Genomic DNA, 16,348 nt, shown 5'->3' with positions numbered 1-16,348 from the left:
ATTCATAGGAATTTACCAGATAGGCGCGGGCCCTAGTATATTCTATACTTCCTCCCGGGAAGCTTGCTAAAGGTCAATGATTACCCGGCACAGGTTCGAGTACGATTGACAGGAAAGTCGACCAAAGCAGATCTAGCAGTAGATTCCAAGTAATGAAAGATCGTTTTTTCAGTAGTTTACAGTGTCAGTTCCGGAAATTCCACAAGGGGGGCGATGCGCAAGACTCAGTTAATAAGTGGAATTGTTTACATTCCTATCATCCTTAAATGAATGGCAGTAATAAATGATTGTTTTCCATCAGAAGAAGAAACAAGACGTTATGAAAGTGAATCAGTTAAGTCGACTCCATCAGACAGAAAAGAATCTTGCATCGCAACAAAGAATTCCATTTATCTATAACTTATACGCATGGAATGTCATCAGGCAGCTCAGCTCACTGGCCCCGAAATAAGGACTTGCTATGACGCGGAAGACTCCTTCTTTCCTGTGATATCGAGACTAAGGGCTAAGGCTGTGTTGGCTACGAAAGCAACAGAATCCGCTTATGAATTGCCAGTGAGAGTTTCAGTTGGCAGAGCAGGAGTAGGTTCCGCATTTACATCTTATGTCAGTTCAATGAAATTCTGCGCTAATGGGGGAGTTATGTGGGCCACTAAGAACATAGGTCCGCTCCTAAGCTTGCTTCCTTTAACGGGTGCATTAGAGAGTTTCCCTTGAGAATGGAATTGAATCATTGAATCTAGATAAGAAAGAGAAAGAGCAATGTATAGATTGATGTAACAAACTGGAGAGGACACTCGGCCTTATAGTCGCAGCTAACACATTACCCCTTACCCTTGCCTTTAGAATGTACCTTAACCTTCGAAAGCCCTTGCTTGTTCTGTACGTGCCTTAATTCCTTTTTCAGCTAATACGGTGCAAGTATAAAGGAACTTCGAATCCAGTTTCTTTGGGTGCTCGTGTTCTTGTAGATGGAATCAATGAGAGCAACTCTAGTCTGTAGACGCAAAAAGGGGGTCTCGGTTTCTTTACTTATGAAGCGCACTGCTAGCAAACTAAAGGCGGAAAAGAAGAGCAACCTGCGCCAATAGAATAACTTTAAGTAATAAGTATGCTGTGTTTTTATTAATTGATAGAATGTGCGCACTCTCTTCAACAAGTGGTTATGTGCACCAGATTCCACAAGCGAAGAAGCAAACAAGCATGGAGGGTGAAGAAGCCAACAAGCATGGGCGCTAACCTTAGTTATTAAAGGAAGCAATGCAGCAGTGATGTTAGGTTTCTCCATTTTCGAATGTGCATCTCATAATCCACAAGCAATGACAAAAGAAAGAACAAGTAAGGGAGGGCAGAAGTATAATGATTATTACAGAGAGAGGCTGAGTTGAGTTCAGGGGAGAAAATAAGATAGATAGATAGTATAGTACTCTGGCTTTGAAGCGCTTTGTGAATTAGTTTCATCATTCAATTCCAAAAAAGAATAGCAGCTGGGGGAACAAGAGTCTGCTCTAAAAGTAGAAAGTGGAGTTTCAGTTGAAGCAGAAGCAAGATCGGAATCAGATTCCAAAGAAAGAAAAGTAGATCTCGTTGAATATAGAAAGCATAGGTAATTAGAGTCAGAAGAGGTGTTGTCTCAAGTCAGAGTAGCGTCGGTCTTAGACTAGAAGTTATCGCCCTTTGTGCCTTACTTACGTGGGTGGAACAAGTAACGTGCCTTACTTACGTGGGTGGAACAAGTAACCGGGGAGGATATAGCTTTCAATAAAAAGGAAAGAAAGTGGATTTAGAACCGGATTCATTTGAGTGATATAAGAAAAGAGAGCCTGTTATATGCGGGTTACACACTATATCAAAGCTCACGGGCGAACTCACTAACCAAACATAAACATAGTTAAGCTCTGATTCCATAATGACCTGAGATTCTTTCTATACTAGAGCTCGCGTTAGGAGAGTTTGAGTTTCCGGCCTTTCAATCTTCTTTGTAAGTGGGCAAGTCGCTTTATGCAAGTTGGTTGGTTTGTCGGTCGATTCTTCAAGTTCATTAGTGTGGGTGCGAGTGTTGGGGCAATAGGAAAGTCTGAGTCTCAAGCTGTAGTGACTTATCGACGCGTCAATTGAAGCGAACTTCCTTAGAGTCTCCTTCCGTTCGAGCAGGGACGATAGTAGGCCTTAGTTAGTGATCTGACGGTGCCGAGAATAAATAGTGCGGTTAAGGGCTGCAATTCCATTCAACAATTCCTTCAAGTTAGAAACAAGTCCTGTGTTCGGGAACGTCGTTGGCAAGTTAGAAAGATAAGAAGAGCTTGACCGATCCATTAAGAAGGGAAGAAGCACACTGCTAAAGAGATAAAGCGCAGTGCCCCGACTTCCGTCCTATCCTAATAACAGACCTGGATAACGGGTAAGCTCCAAAACGGAGTTCCTTGGTTAGACCGTCAGTGATAATGAGAAAAACCTTCCTTCTTCAATTGACATTGCCTCGGGGCACTTTTGGAAGAACTACCTAATGGCAAGCTTACAGAGTATATACCACATCCCTTTCCTAAGATTGATCCTGATTGGTTTTAGCCATTAACTCTCTTTGGAAAGTAAGGATCATCCATCTTGCAATCTACCTTAGAAGGTAAGTTACCTAACAACACTTGAAACTTTGGCTCATTTGAACTTTAGCTCATTTTCGGGTCTGACTGCTTTACTCCCGGAAAGTATTCCTCCATCAGGTCAGCTTTCGGAGCCTGAAAGAAAGCTAATAAGAATACGGAGTTGACGAGGTCTTTCCCTTCTCCAGCGTATTGTGGTCTTTCCCAGCCTTACCTTCCGCTGGGTACTTTACCATCTCACCAACCTAATGGTTGCCTTCTCTGCTGTAGTCTGGATTTTCCTAAGAAAAGAACGGAAGCCTTCTTCCTCAGCATCCTCCGGGTCCTTGTCGGCTTAGATGATTTCCGTTATGCTGGACTCTCTCCTACTGCCTCCTTATCAGGTCTAGGTTTCTGTGCGGCATGAACCCACGGATCAGTTGGTGGGACAGTATACGGTGTTTGAAATAACCATAGTTTGCTATTCAATCTTGCATAAGAGAAGAAAGCTTTTCACGTAGGTCTTAGTAGAGCTATCCGACTTGAATGATGGAATCGATTCCACTTTTTTGTCGAGATGGGGTTGGTATTCTGTGTACTGGGTACAAGATAGAAAAGAATGCTTTTAGGAGCTGTCATGCCCACCCCGTAATAGAAGAAAAAGATCCAACCTATTAGAGCCAGGTAAACCTATTAGAGCCAAGTAAGCCTATTAGAGCCAAGGAAGAAAAAGATCATCCAACCTATTAGAGCCAGGTAAACCTATTAGAGCCAAGGAATAAAAAGATCTTGGGAAACCCATTATAGAGCCAGGTATCAGATCCCAGTGGTTCGATCTCCTTTTTTGAAAAGTGTTTGCTCCTTTGGAAGGGTATTATTAGATTATTCCCATTGGAAAATGCCCCTAAACCTATGTTGCCATTTAGAGATTAAGGAATCGCCCCGCTAAATGTTTCCCGCCTGTCTTTCTCTACGATGAGTGCTCCGATTGAGCTTAATTGACATTTATTCCACTCATGTGTGTTAGATTTGGTAAAATGAAGAAGGAATCCAGGGTATGGCTGGCTATATGGGGTGAATAGTCGTGTTAAGGTAACAATACCTCAAACATTACAAGGATCTTTTTTCTAGAAGGTAATATTTCCGCAAGGGATTATCTTTCTCTTTAGAGATCTCCCGACTGCAAGGGATTATCTTTCTCTTTAGAGATCTCCCGATGAAATATCTATTCTTTATAGCTTGCTTTTTTCAGTATACTTACTTTGCAATTCTTTATAGCTTGCTTTTTTCAGTATACTTACTTTGGAAGCAGTTATTATTCATGTACTAGCTTCTGTCTTCACCAGTATTCTATTTAAGGATAATAAACCAGCTGTTCGCGTATCTACTCTGATGGAACAGCTTGAAGTAAAGTCCTCCGATAGTTCCTAACCAACACCGCCGGGCAAGAACGGACTCCTGGCATTCGTAGGTAGTTCCGTCGCCTTCCTTACAATGAGTAGTATGAATCCCATCTCTTGTTCTGTTCTTGACTATATTATCATGTCTGCACAAGGAAGCATCAAATTGTATGCAGCTTCGATATCGATAGAAAGTCCGTCCTCTCTATCTTCTCTCTGTTCTTTAAGCTCAACAAAGAAGAGATCCTGTGGACAATCTGGAATTGTTTTGTAAATGACCCAGACCTACTAAATCCTAGTAAAGAAATGTACTCTCCCAATCGGGTTGGACTTAGTCCTTCCTCTTCCTAGGGTTTTGACTATAGGAAATCGAATGGAGTGGGATCCCACTTTTGGCTTTTATTGGAGACTGATTACCTGCTCCATCAGAGAATCCTGAGTATAACTAGAGGAATTTGGACCTCAACAAGGAATTCCTTATTTCTATACTATTCCTTATTTCTATACTATGAGAAGGGTTGCACCAGAAAGATGGATTGGGGGATATAATGAACCTGAAACTTTACTTTGGGACAGAGAAGGGAGTAGATAGGCATCGAAGAGAGAATACGTGGCACAAAATAAGCTGTTTTCGAATGCCAAGTTAGAGGAAGAATTGGGAATATCATAGGTAAGAATGATGGTGGAAGGTTCAAGACAGAGAGAACTCCTTGGTAACACAGAAGGAATGATATGCCCTCCGATGCCTCTTCCCCTAAGGGTTGTTCCCTACCAGTTATTCAGTTCTTCTAGGAAATACAGAGTCAAGGCTGCAGCACATAGAAAGCCTTTTCAATAAAGACGCGTTGATCAGACAAGATTGAGGCTTCCTTTCTTTCAGTGGCACAGGGAGAACCGAAGAGGTGAGAGTGTTAGCCAATAGATGGCATTCTTACCTAGTATAACGAGCATATAGAGTCTAATGAAGCCTTTCTTTACGCTATTAGCTTCATCGAATGAAGGATCTTACAAAGAACTCTATAAGCAAAAATCATTGTTTGTTTTAGACCTTCTTCAATGCATTTTAGTCGGTAAGAAAGGAAGCTCATTTGTATAGCCCTAATATAGTCAGACAAAGCTGCAGACAGGCAGGGAAAAAGAAACCATGACCATGTATTTGAGATGGGTATAGGAGTCTGGACTATATCCCTAATCATAAGATAAGATAAGGAAGGGTTTCCGTTTCAAAACATAAGGCTCTTAGCACCTTTCTTCATCGCCAATCGCCTGGTTACTTATAAATTGAATAGAGCAGATTCGTGAAAAAGAAAGGATTCTCACCATCTAAGAAGAAGAGGGCAAGTAGAATTCCATCCCGGGCCCTTATATACAAGTGAACTCGGCATTCCTATCGCTATGGGCATTCCACCTTTCACTTTCAATCCTAAGAGGTAGTCCTGGCATTCCTATCGCTATGGGCATTCCACCTTTCAATCCTAAAGCCCTGCCTTCAAGACCGGCAAATTCCTATTCCTATTTCCCTTACAAAAACCAAAAGAGCAGATAAGGCTAAAACATTATGGACTTGGAAAAAGTCTAAACTGACTCCGCTTCTTTGCACTCACTCTCTTTCAAGACGGTTAAGGCAACCAAGGGTTTGGCTACTCTTTGATTATTCCAGAAAGATAATAGGAAAGGGATAACTAATGTGATAATGTCTAAGTGGTATTAGATCACTTCAAAGCAAACCCAGATAACTTCAACTGATTAGCTTAGTACTCGGAGGAAAAGAACGTAGGATTCCCCCCTTATTTGTTTCGAGGGGTAAAAGAAAAACGATGGAAGAATCAATGGGGTCCTAGGGGCAGCCATCCCTCTCCAGTAACTTAACTAGCAATAAAACAGGAAGTTTCAACCAGAGTAGAGTGTTCAATACTATCAATATCGATTTGATGCTGATGTTGGGCCCAATTTCCATCGATGATTGATAACCTGAGGCAGAACCATATCCCGGGATCTCCTTCTATTGGACCAATGGTTACATTTTAGGATCTACCACACCACACACACCCATAGAGGAATTTCCCTACAACCGGTCTTGTGAATGATATCATTCGGAAACAGATGCGCCTATGGCTTGGATTTGATTTGGAATTTCTTTGATCGGAAAAGATGTTGGCAAAAAACTCATCTCGCTGCTTCGCCTCTTGGGCCTAAAAAGAGGAATTCCCCGTACGTACCCGACGCTCTTCTTCCCCCTAAGGTAAAGAATCCCTCCCTGCTATTCATCCCTCTTGAGGAAATCAATATTAGGTAGTGAAACCGAGGGACAATTTGTTGTAGCAATATCGGTTGTTGTAGAGAGAGTATGATGAAGATCTACTAGCTTACTCATCCGAAAGATCGAAAGGAAAGATAGCCTCAAAGAAAAAGCCAATGCAACTTCTTTCTATGACAGATGGCCCGACAGCCGGCGCAGCGCAGTCTTTCCTCTTAGATTAGAGTCATCGCTTTATTCATAGAAGCTTTTGGACTATATGCTGTTAGCAATTAAAGAACGCGGCCTTTGGTGAGGGTTTGAAAGCGGAGAAGCGACAGGTGCCATAGAAATCCACACACAAAAGAGAAAAAGAGGGTCATTAGTCAAGTATGCCTCGTTGAAGAAGAACATACCATCGATTGATTCACTTGTCTTATTCGGTATGTAAGCACATAGACTGTGTTCCGGCTTGAGCCGATCAAGTATCCGCCTTCTATGTACATCCACAACTGATCAGTTCATTCATGTCAACTCACCACCCTACCTAGGTGTGTTTAATAGAATAGGGCGCCTAGCAGTTTCCTTTTACGGGTTGTATACCGATCTCAGAGGTTAACACTCCCTTTAGGAATGTTCCTCGAGTCGTCATGCTTTGATTGTAGTCTTTCGAATTCAAGCTGGTGTTCCGCCAATGGCTTTTGTCTTCGGGTGCTTCCAACTTAAGGCTTCGTTCCACTCCTCTTCTCTCGCTCTCATCTCTGACTTTCATCCACATCAATACTCCCGATCTCTTTTCCCACTCGTTAGGGCAGCGGTTGGAGAGGTCAAAGCTCCATTTTAGGCTTTTTCCGAATCGTGTGCTTCAGCAAGGTAGTTCCTTTTCAGGGGAGCTAGGCAGAGAAGAGCCTTTCCGGCGGAATCATAAGAAAGATGTCCATTTCTATTGGGAATCATAAGAAAGATGTCCATTTCTATTGGGAATCATAAGAAAGAAAGATGTCCATTTCTATTGTGGAAAGGGCGATAGGAAGAACAACAAAAGCTTTTAAGGCCCGGAATAAATAAGCCTACTTGAATGAAATAAAGAAGGAAAGAAAAGGCTAATCGAGGGCTCTACTCGTAGTAAAGACATAAGATTCCCATAAATGTCATTCCAAAGACAAGGAGATGGTTACATAATGATTTCGATTGATACTAGTCGCCAGGCTTGCAATAATAGGTCTTAGGATAAGGTCGAAATGGCTAGCCAAGCAAGGACAGCATGGAAGCAGGTTAGGCTCAACGCACCTTTGCTTTGTTTGTCGCGAAGTTTTCCTTTCTGGATATAATATAGAGCGGATCTTTCCCGAAGGCTTTCAGCACCTCGCTCATCTTTGGCTGCTTGTTTTAATGCATCTGTTAGACCCATTTGACCCCGCCCCTCAAACTGGTATCAACTACCTATGTGATGTAAAATGGATCTCAACCCAAAGGTCAAATTAGACTTGGATGAAACCAAAAGGCCTCCATTCAATTTGATCAAAGTCAACTACGTTGGAGATTACTAAGGATGATTGGGGATTGGATAAGGTGCTAAGAGCCTAGAAATCATATCATTTGCCAAAGTATGGAATTGCCTCAAATAGAAAGTAAACGGGAAGGCTTCTCAAATATGGTTTACCTAGAGGGTTATAGTGGTTACTTGAAGGCTAAGAAACCTTTTCAAAAGGTAATAATTCTATGAAAGATGGTTTTCTTAAAGTTCCAGAAGTCCATAAAAAGACAGAATGGGAATGGTAAGTCCCAGAATGGGAATGGTAGAAAATATCCTACAAAGAATCCAATGAAAAGAGGGGAGAATTCTAGAAAAAGATTCTTTCCTAAAGTGCTTCAAATACTCAAGTTGGAGACTCCTAACGAAGCTACAATTCCTAACGAGAGTTCCTAAGAAAGTGAAGAATCCTAAAAGATCTGAAATTCCTAGATGATAGAGGCAAAAGAAATGGATGGATTTCCGGAAAGTCTATAAAATCAATCCTAGAAATGACAATATAGAATGCTCATCTCCGTCGGTTAAGTAGAAAGGGGAAGTTATGTAGGCTAATGTCCGTCGACTGCTTACTTTGGCACTGAATACTTGTTTCTTTCAGCAATAGGGATATGGAGGGCTTGCTCTGCTCCTCCAGCTCTGGAACTTGGCTTAAACAAGGAGAAAAGATGGAGTGAAAGCCTTAATAGACCTTACTTCTTCAGCGCTAAATGAATGAGTTGGTGCAAGCAGAAAGGAAAGTGACGTTCGAGCGGGATAAGTATCCAAAAGAGAAGCTGTATCATCAGTGTAACCAACAGTTGAGTTAGACCACAACAAAGAGGAGAGGCGTGAAAGCCTGATTGAGAGTCATTAACACCTATACGTAGCTCACAGAGCGGTTAAGAAAAGGAACAGGACATTTTGTAGCTGATGATTCTGACTCGAAACTTGAAGCGTAGTGAACTGAACCCCCGGACTTCCCGCTGCAGATCCATATTCTGCTTTATATCCAGCTAATGCGGAGAAAGACAATAAATTGACCCAACACGGAGCTCTGTTGCAAGAACGTTACTGGAATTTCCTCGACTTTCAGTGAGGCTCTTAGCACCTTTCCTCGAACAGGCTATTCTTCTCTCGTTGCCAATGCTCAATCCTCTTTGTTCAAGAATGACAATATTTCTATACTCAACACTGCATCCCTTTTATTTGTCTTGTAAGAGTGAAATGAATTGATTATCTTATCTTGCTTCCGCCTCTGTTCTTATAGTTCATAATAAAGGGAACAAGCTTAGGCGTTGCTTGTCTGATTCTGCCCGAACAAGGCTGGAATCTGGAACTACACTTTATATTGGACCTGGGCTTGTATACCCAAGCTATCTCTACCTTTCTTAAGGGTCTGTAAACCAACTCTTCTTAGAATGCGCTAGCAATTATTATAAGGGCCCTTCCTTCTATTATACTATTTCTGAGAATGCGCTAGCAATTATTTACTATGGCCCAATTCCATATCTTATCTTTCTTAAAGGCTTACTCATTTTATTACTTTATCCTATCACTATTTATCCAAGGGAAAAAGGCTAGGGTGACTCTATCAAGGGTTAGCTAGTAGCTTATTCATCATCAGGGTTTCTAGGGTTCTAACTTTCTTACGGATGCTGGGCAAAAGTCAACTTCACTTTTCTATCTCGTGGGAGCTCTCTCTCTATAACCAGCACGCTTACTTTGTCATCTCAACTTCAACTTAATCAACTACACTTTCTACTTGACTTGGAGAAGAATAAAGAGAATCCGCAATCATATCTTCTTGTTTCGGCTTTCTTGCTTGTTAATGGGTGGGCTCATAGCGTTAGCGAGAAAACTACCTATTTCAAGGCCAGACCGATAGATTGGATTCTATAGCGAAGGATCTTAAGGTCTGAAATCGCATAAATAGCTTCTGAGTGAATCCAGCTACTTAGGGTCTTCTCTTTCGATTTTCTCTTGCCTTTTGACCTTTCTTGTCGACGAGAGAAGAATGGCCAGAATCTTGAGTTCCGAGATGAAGCTGTTCAGTTGGAATTGCCTGATTTGGATTATGACTTTCTGAAGCCCCTTGTAGTTGAACTAATTCATGTAGTTGAACTAATTATCCCGCTCTAGCTCGCTGTAGCTCAAAGTAGTTTCATGGAGTTCCTTTAGCTCCTTGTCTAAGAAGGTTGATACTAAGAATTGTCCTGCCCAGCTTCTAACGTACACCTAGGCTTAAAGTCAAACTGATTCTCGGCTTCCGGTACTCTAAACCTTGCTTCCTTGCCATCAGTTGAAACAGATTATTGGCTGCCGCTCGCTGAAACAGAAATAGTAATAGGAAAGGAACGAAAACTCTACTTGACTTTCACATTCAAAAGAGAACTCTGTAAGCGCTTTACCCCAAGAAGAAGTAAGCTTATGTGTCTGCTTGTTCCTGATTGAGAGTGCTTTCCTTCTGAAGTCGGAGTCTGCTTGTCACCCTCTGCTTTTCCTTCCTTAGTAGCTTGGTGGCTTCCTATTCTTGCTTGTTGTATTCGTTACGCTTGGCCTGGCCCAGTCTTGGTTTCGGCAATCCAATCTTATGCTTCGGGGAGGGCTTGTCACGCTAAATAAGTCAATAAGGAAGCATATCATTCACCTTTAGTCATATTTGAAGATCCAAGAAAGGTAAGTAGGTGTTAAAGCCTTTCTGCCTTGGCTCTAGCTGCATAATAATAATACCATCCCTCCGTATCTCAGGTGTGCTCTTGAGGAAGCTCCCTCGGCTGCGGAGTAAACAAGAGTGTTTCCGCTTCTGGTTTTCTTTATTCTTCTTGTGTATTAGTGATGGGAATTCGTTTATCGAAGGCTGCGACGGCCGTAACTTATCCGCACGAGCTCTTTCCTGCCCTCCTAAGGGTAGATTGAGAATAGTAGGGATTTCGGCGCACCGAACCAGTGATTACCAGGCTAAAACAATAACCATAGAGCAAGCACGGGCGCCTTGGTTTGTTTTCTATTCTAGATCTCTCCTCTGTTTTGCAATTCCATTTGTGTTGTGACGAAGACTCGCTTTTTTTTAACTAGGTGCTGAACCTCAAAGCTCCATATTAGATCTAAATGGAACTAGCGGGCCGGGATAGAACTAGCGCTTAGTAAGCTAGGCCAAAGCCCAAAGTATCGGTTTTCACTATGACTCTATAGACAGTATCGGTTTTCACTATGACTCTATATACTCTTATTATAGAAAGGGGAAAGAAGCTATAGTGTTATTATAGAAAGGGGAAAGAAACGGCGGATTGAGCTGCTGATCTACGACCATAGGTGGAACTTTTCTTTGATTTTCCATTGCAAACTAACCTAAGTAGCACTACTGGGGGATCTATCTTGAGACTCCGCCAGGCGTTGACCAGCTTGTGGCCCTAGCGCGGGTGGTGAACCGTATCGAAGAATGACCTTAGAGAAAAGCACTTTAGCTTCCAAATAGAAAGGAACCCTAACTTAAACATAACTCTTGGGGTATGCTTCCTTCATTGCCTTACCTTACATTCGGGCTATCATCTAAAGTGGGTTAGGCTAGCAACTAGTCGTCATAAAAGAGAGATCTGAGTTTTGCTTTAGCAAGAGGCCTATTGTTCGCAGACACCTACTTCTATTAGCTGACATAAAAGACAAAGATTCTTCGTTCGTTGTTTATGATAAAGAGTTCGAGATCAGAGAGGGCAGACCGGCCACAACGTCTGGCATAGTATTAAATGGTACCCTTGGCTCAGTCCTGCCAGCAGTAGTTCTTTCGATGCTATTACTATTGGGCAGAGCAGAGCGCTAACCGAGTCTTAGTCTTTTGCCTCTGTGCTATTTTAGTATAGTGAGCTCGCTTACTCTGATCGTACTGCGTGGACGTCTAATAAGAAATAGGCTCAAGCACCAGATCATCATCAGCAAGAAAACGGCATTGCTGCTACTACTTACATTACAACCAAAATCTTTGGACAAAGAAAGACAGGCGTACCGGCACTCACCTATAGCTCCAATCACTTACAACATGCACTCACCTATAGCTCCAATCACTTACAACATAAAGAGCTTGGGGGGTTGGTTGGGCATTAGAAAGGATTCCACTATTATCATTACCAGAAAGAGACAAGGGGCTTACCAACAGACCTGCTACCTTCCATCGGACCCATTTTATGGAAAGGCCATGACTATTACTAGAAAGAAAGGAAGTAAAATTGAGCTGAGTCCACCTGGCAAAGCAAGCTTCAAAAGTCATGTTTGAAGGCTAGATAGCGGCCTTAGGAACGGATTGTGGTACCGCTTTCACTGCTTAGACCCTAGTTTTGCCTACAACTCCTTCCCTTAGAAGGGCCGTCAAAAGCCGGTGCTTTGGTTAACGGCTTACGAAGTTACTAATCGTAGCCAACTTATTCAAGATATATTGTATGCTTTCTCTTATTAGAAATAATATATATGTGAAAAGAAATAATATATACGTGAAAGAAAAAGGGAACTAACTCGACTAGAAAGGCCTTCAATCAAGCCAAAGGAGATAGACCATAAGCCTGGGAAAGGGGCTAGGCTATTCCAGGGAAAGGGGCTAAGCTATTCAAGCGAGGTCTTCCACTATATGGTATAAATTCATAAGATAGGGTGTGGGATAGAGTGTGAACCTCATGAAGCGTCTGACCTAACGAGTGCTCACATTATGGGTAGGAAAAGAAAGCAAAGGAAGAATCCATCCCACTATTTTCTTATTCAAAGGGGATGGAAAATGCAAAGCACTAGAAAAAAGGAAAGGGGGAAGTTTGAGTCACGAGAGCGAGACTCCGCGGCTGTAGTGGGCAGGATAGGCCAGCAGGCAGGAGCTATTTGAAAGTGGCTAAGCCATCTGTTCTGGTATTACTTGAAGCGGAAACTTGTCTTAAATGTATCGAAAACCTATAACATCCTATGCATGGAACGCAACTAACACTTTCACTCAAGCCCTAGCACTGAACCTCCAAAAAGGTAACTGGATTCATGGGAACTTGCTAGCCTCTATTCTGAGGACCATTCCATTGACCTAGTAGAATTCATAATCTCAAACGGCTAGGGCACTCCTCTTTCACGTACCAGATGCTTTCAACATTCCATTCTTCCTTGTTTGATTGCTTTATTTACTCATTTACAGTTTCAATTCCGTCTTTGATTCGGCATCGAAGTAAGCGTAGAGGAGATTGGTCAAGCCCACGCATCTGTTAAAGTGCTTGAGTGGTCCCGTCTCCGGGCTATCCAAAAGGGAGACTCTTACCCTAGCTCTGAAGGTCTTCGCCCATTGCACCGGTCTTAACATCAAGATCTGAACATAGCTTATGTCGAGCTTACCTACCTTTCCGAAGAGATTCGATTAGATTGTTGCCAAAGCCATTGCTTGAAGGCCATGAAGTTGTGGATCAATCTGTCACCTTGAGCTAAAAGCGCGTAAGTCAATAGTTGTTCGCACCAAGCAACTACTCAACCTTTCACTATACTTTATAAGGACAAAGGCGGAGGGTGAATAAAGACAGAGAGTCGGGAGAGTAAGGCTTCCATTCACATTCAAGGGATAAGTCAAAAGTCAGGAGTCGGGAGCCTGTAGTTAAGAAAGTGGAGCAAGAGATAGATTAAATAGATTCAATTCAGATTAAGCAAGCAGTAGCTTGTCCCCTTGCCGAAACTTACAATAAGGGCCTCTCCTAGAAATGCAGAAAAGAGGATTTCATGGAGGATGACCCTCTCTATACCCCGAAAACCGTCATTGAACTTTCACTTACTTTTGAGCGGAACTTTCACTGTCATCAACAACACCCTTTCCTGCGTAAGATCTTTCCACTTAGTCTGATCTTTATGCTGCTTTGGTTCTCTAACGGAATATTCTCCTACTGATGAGCTCGGGTTAGTAGCGCTCTCTCCAAGTGTTTTAAGCGTTTGCCTTGTCTCTTCCTTTCCTTATTTCTCTTATGTGGTTGTCAAACAATTTCTTTGGAAACCGGGGCCAAGCAGCTTTAATATAAGTGCAAGCCGGACAAGCCGCCAAGCCACTAGGCGGAGTTTTCTCAAGCTACCGTGAGCTCTTTGACTTTCCAAGTTTGTTGTTCCTTGCTTATGCTTCTTTACTTTATAAGAACACAGCCTTACAGCTCTTTGCCATATAACATTACTCAGAATATAGACTAATAAGCTTCTTTCTTCCATAGATTAATAAGCTTTTTCTTTCTGCCTTACAGCTCTTTGCCATATAACATTACTTATACTGGACTAATAAGCTTCTTTCTTCCATAGACTAATAAGCTTCTTTCTGCCTTAGAGGCGACTCCACTTTATACTTCTCTTGTCTTGCAACTACTGTTTTGCCTGTACTCACTCTTGTCTTGCAACAGGCGACTCCACTTTATACGATACATAGTGTGGGCCTTACCAAATACATATGAGTACTAAATTCTTCCAGAGTACATTATTCTTATCGTCGTTACTTGTTCGTTCTGCTCACGTAAGCTATACATTATACATTGCTTGTTCCCTGACCTTACCTTTTACTTGGCTGGACTTTACCCTTGTTGTCATTTCGTGGAGTTATTTGCATTCCCTTTGTTGTCGTTTCGTAGAGTTATTAGCTTTCCCTTTTCGCCTGTTGCTTTGCTTGTTCCCTATGCAGCTTCAAGAATCTAATATGGGTGGCACATCCTTTCTTCTATACTTCACTTTCACTTTACTTCGAGCTGTAGGGGTAGTGCTCAGTCAACCCTAAGACTAACATACTCTACCCGTTACGTAACTCCCGATGATGAAGTGACTCGAAACTCTCTAACGCGCTTAATAACTCGCTAACGTTGCTTGTTGAGTATTGTATAGACCCACGGGGAGGTCCAATATGCTAATTCTATACGATATGCTCTAAAGTCATAATGGAGGCTTTCAGCACCTTGCTTGTTTCATAGAGTGCACAACAACTTACTTAAGCTTAAGCAATCGGCACCGACTTGACATCGATTAACTTCAGGTTTCAAAACAGGACTATCTACTTCTCAAGCATTAACAACTTAGTAGGGACTGTTTCAGTCAACCAGCAAGAATGAAAATACGGAATTTATGGATCTTCTAATATAGAGGACAGTCAAAAAGCACATTAATTCAAATGTTTTAGTGCTTCTCAAAAGAAAGAAACGAGTAGTGCACATCAAATAGAAGAGAAGAATCATACAGCTAATATACTAAACTGTAAGAATTTCATATAAGTTGAAATATTCCATAAATGAGAATACTTGCTAGCAAAATGAGAGAGGATGCACTTGGTGTATCATCAACAATATAATTCTCATAGGGTTTTTGAGTTTGATAAGAGAAATACTGTTTTGATTGATTTCTTTCTTCCAGTGCTGACTCTCTTCTTTAATTACTATCCTATCAGTTTGATTACCTAAATCTCTATCTAATATCAGTGAAACAATCACTTCTGGAACTCGACTTGAAGTGTAGTGCCTTCCCGCTCCAGCATAAGATCCATCTTCTGTTGTCGATGTCGACTTAACGGATGAAACTCGGTATGAAACTGTTTCTTCTCCTTACTCCGCTTCCTTTCCTTCCTAACCTTGTAGTGGTGCATTCGGCTTCTGGAGACTTTGACACTGAATAGCACTTAGCGAACCTCTCTAGTCGCTCAACTATACTTTCCTTTGACCAACGGGGTCCTCGAACCAATCTTTCCTTCCTCTAGATTTCATTCCATTCATTCAACCAATATTGAATTAGTTTATTGTAGTAGTAGCAGCTTGCACCTTTGCCTCTTTCCTGTTCTTCCCCTGTAGTCAAGTATAAAAGACCTATTGGGGGGGTTTCAGCGCATATCTAGCAGCGGCTCCAAGCTTAGTCTCATGTTGCGCCCTGTAGCTAAAGGCTGCGGTATTCATTTATTGAGTTTTCTACCTTCCCTTCCTCTTGGGCACCCGTGGAAAGAGCCCTTCTTATTGTTATAGGAAACCCATTATTACCTTTGTATCAGCTTAACCTCTTCCTCTGTAATTACCAATATTTGTTCTTCTATACTATACACTGCTTGTTATTCTTCCCGTCCCACAGTAGAACTCGTAAGCTTACCAGACACAGTCTCACCACTGCTTTGACTCCCAAACAAAATGCAGAAAATACATATGCCAGCGGAGGAAAAACGAAAAAGGAAGCCCTTATTCATGAGTCTATCTGAACAGTGGAACTCCTGTAGTACCATGGCTCGACCTCCCATAGCAAACCTTTAATGATCAACATCAACACACACCTCTTACTGGCCGCTCTGAAAGATCGGCACTCACTATGATGATTACTATCGAGATGACTACCGACGGGCATGGGCTGATATGATTTCATTTGGCAAATAGAAAATAGCAATACAGGGCGAAATCGAAAGTGAGCTCGACTCAAAGCAAGTTTCTAAGCGGGAGACAAGGTTTGGTGAGGGAGGGTGCAAGGCATCATGTGGGATCTACGATAGACTGTGCCCGTTGTTGATTTTGCAGCTGCTTTTCCAATACTCTAGCTGTATATCCAAACTATTGTTTCTATCTCTTTTTCGTGTCATTGAATCATAGATTGCATTCGTTCAATCGAATGGTTTGCCATA

This window comes from Musa acuminata, unplaced genomic scaffold (assembly GCF_036884655.1).
Source record: "Musa acuminata AAA Group cultivar baxijiao unplaced genomic scaffold, Cavendish_Baxijiao_AAA HiC_scaffold_473, whole genome shotgun sequence".
In the NCBI taxonomy this organism is placed as follows: Eukaryota; Viridiplantae; Streptophyta; class Magnoliopsida; order Zingiberales; family Musaceae; genus Musa; species Musa acuminata.
This window is presented reverse-complemented; position numbering follows the sequence as displayed.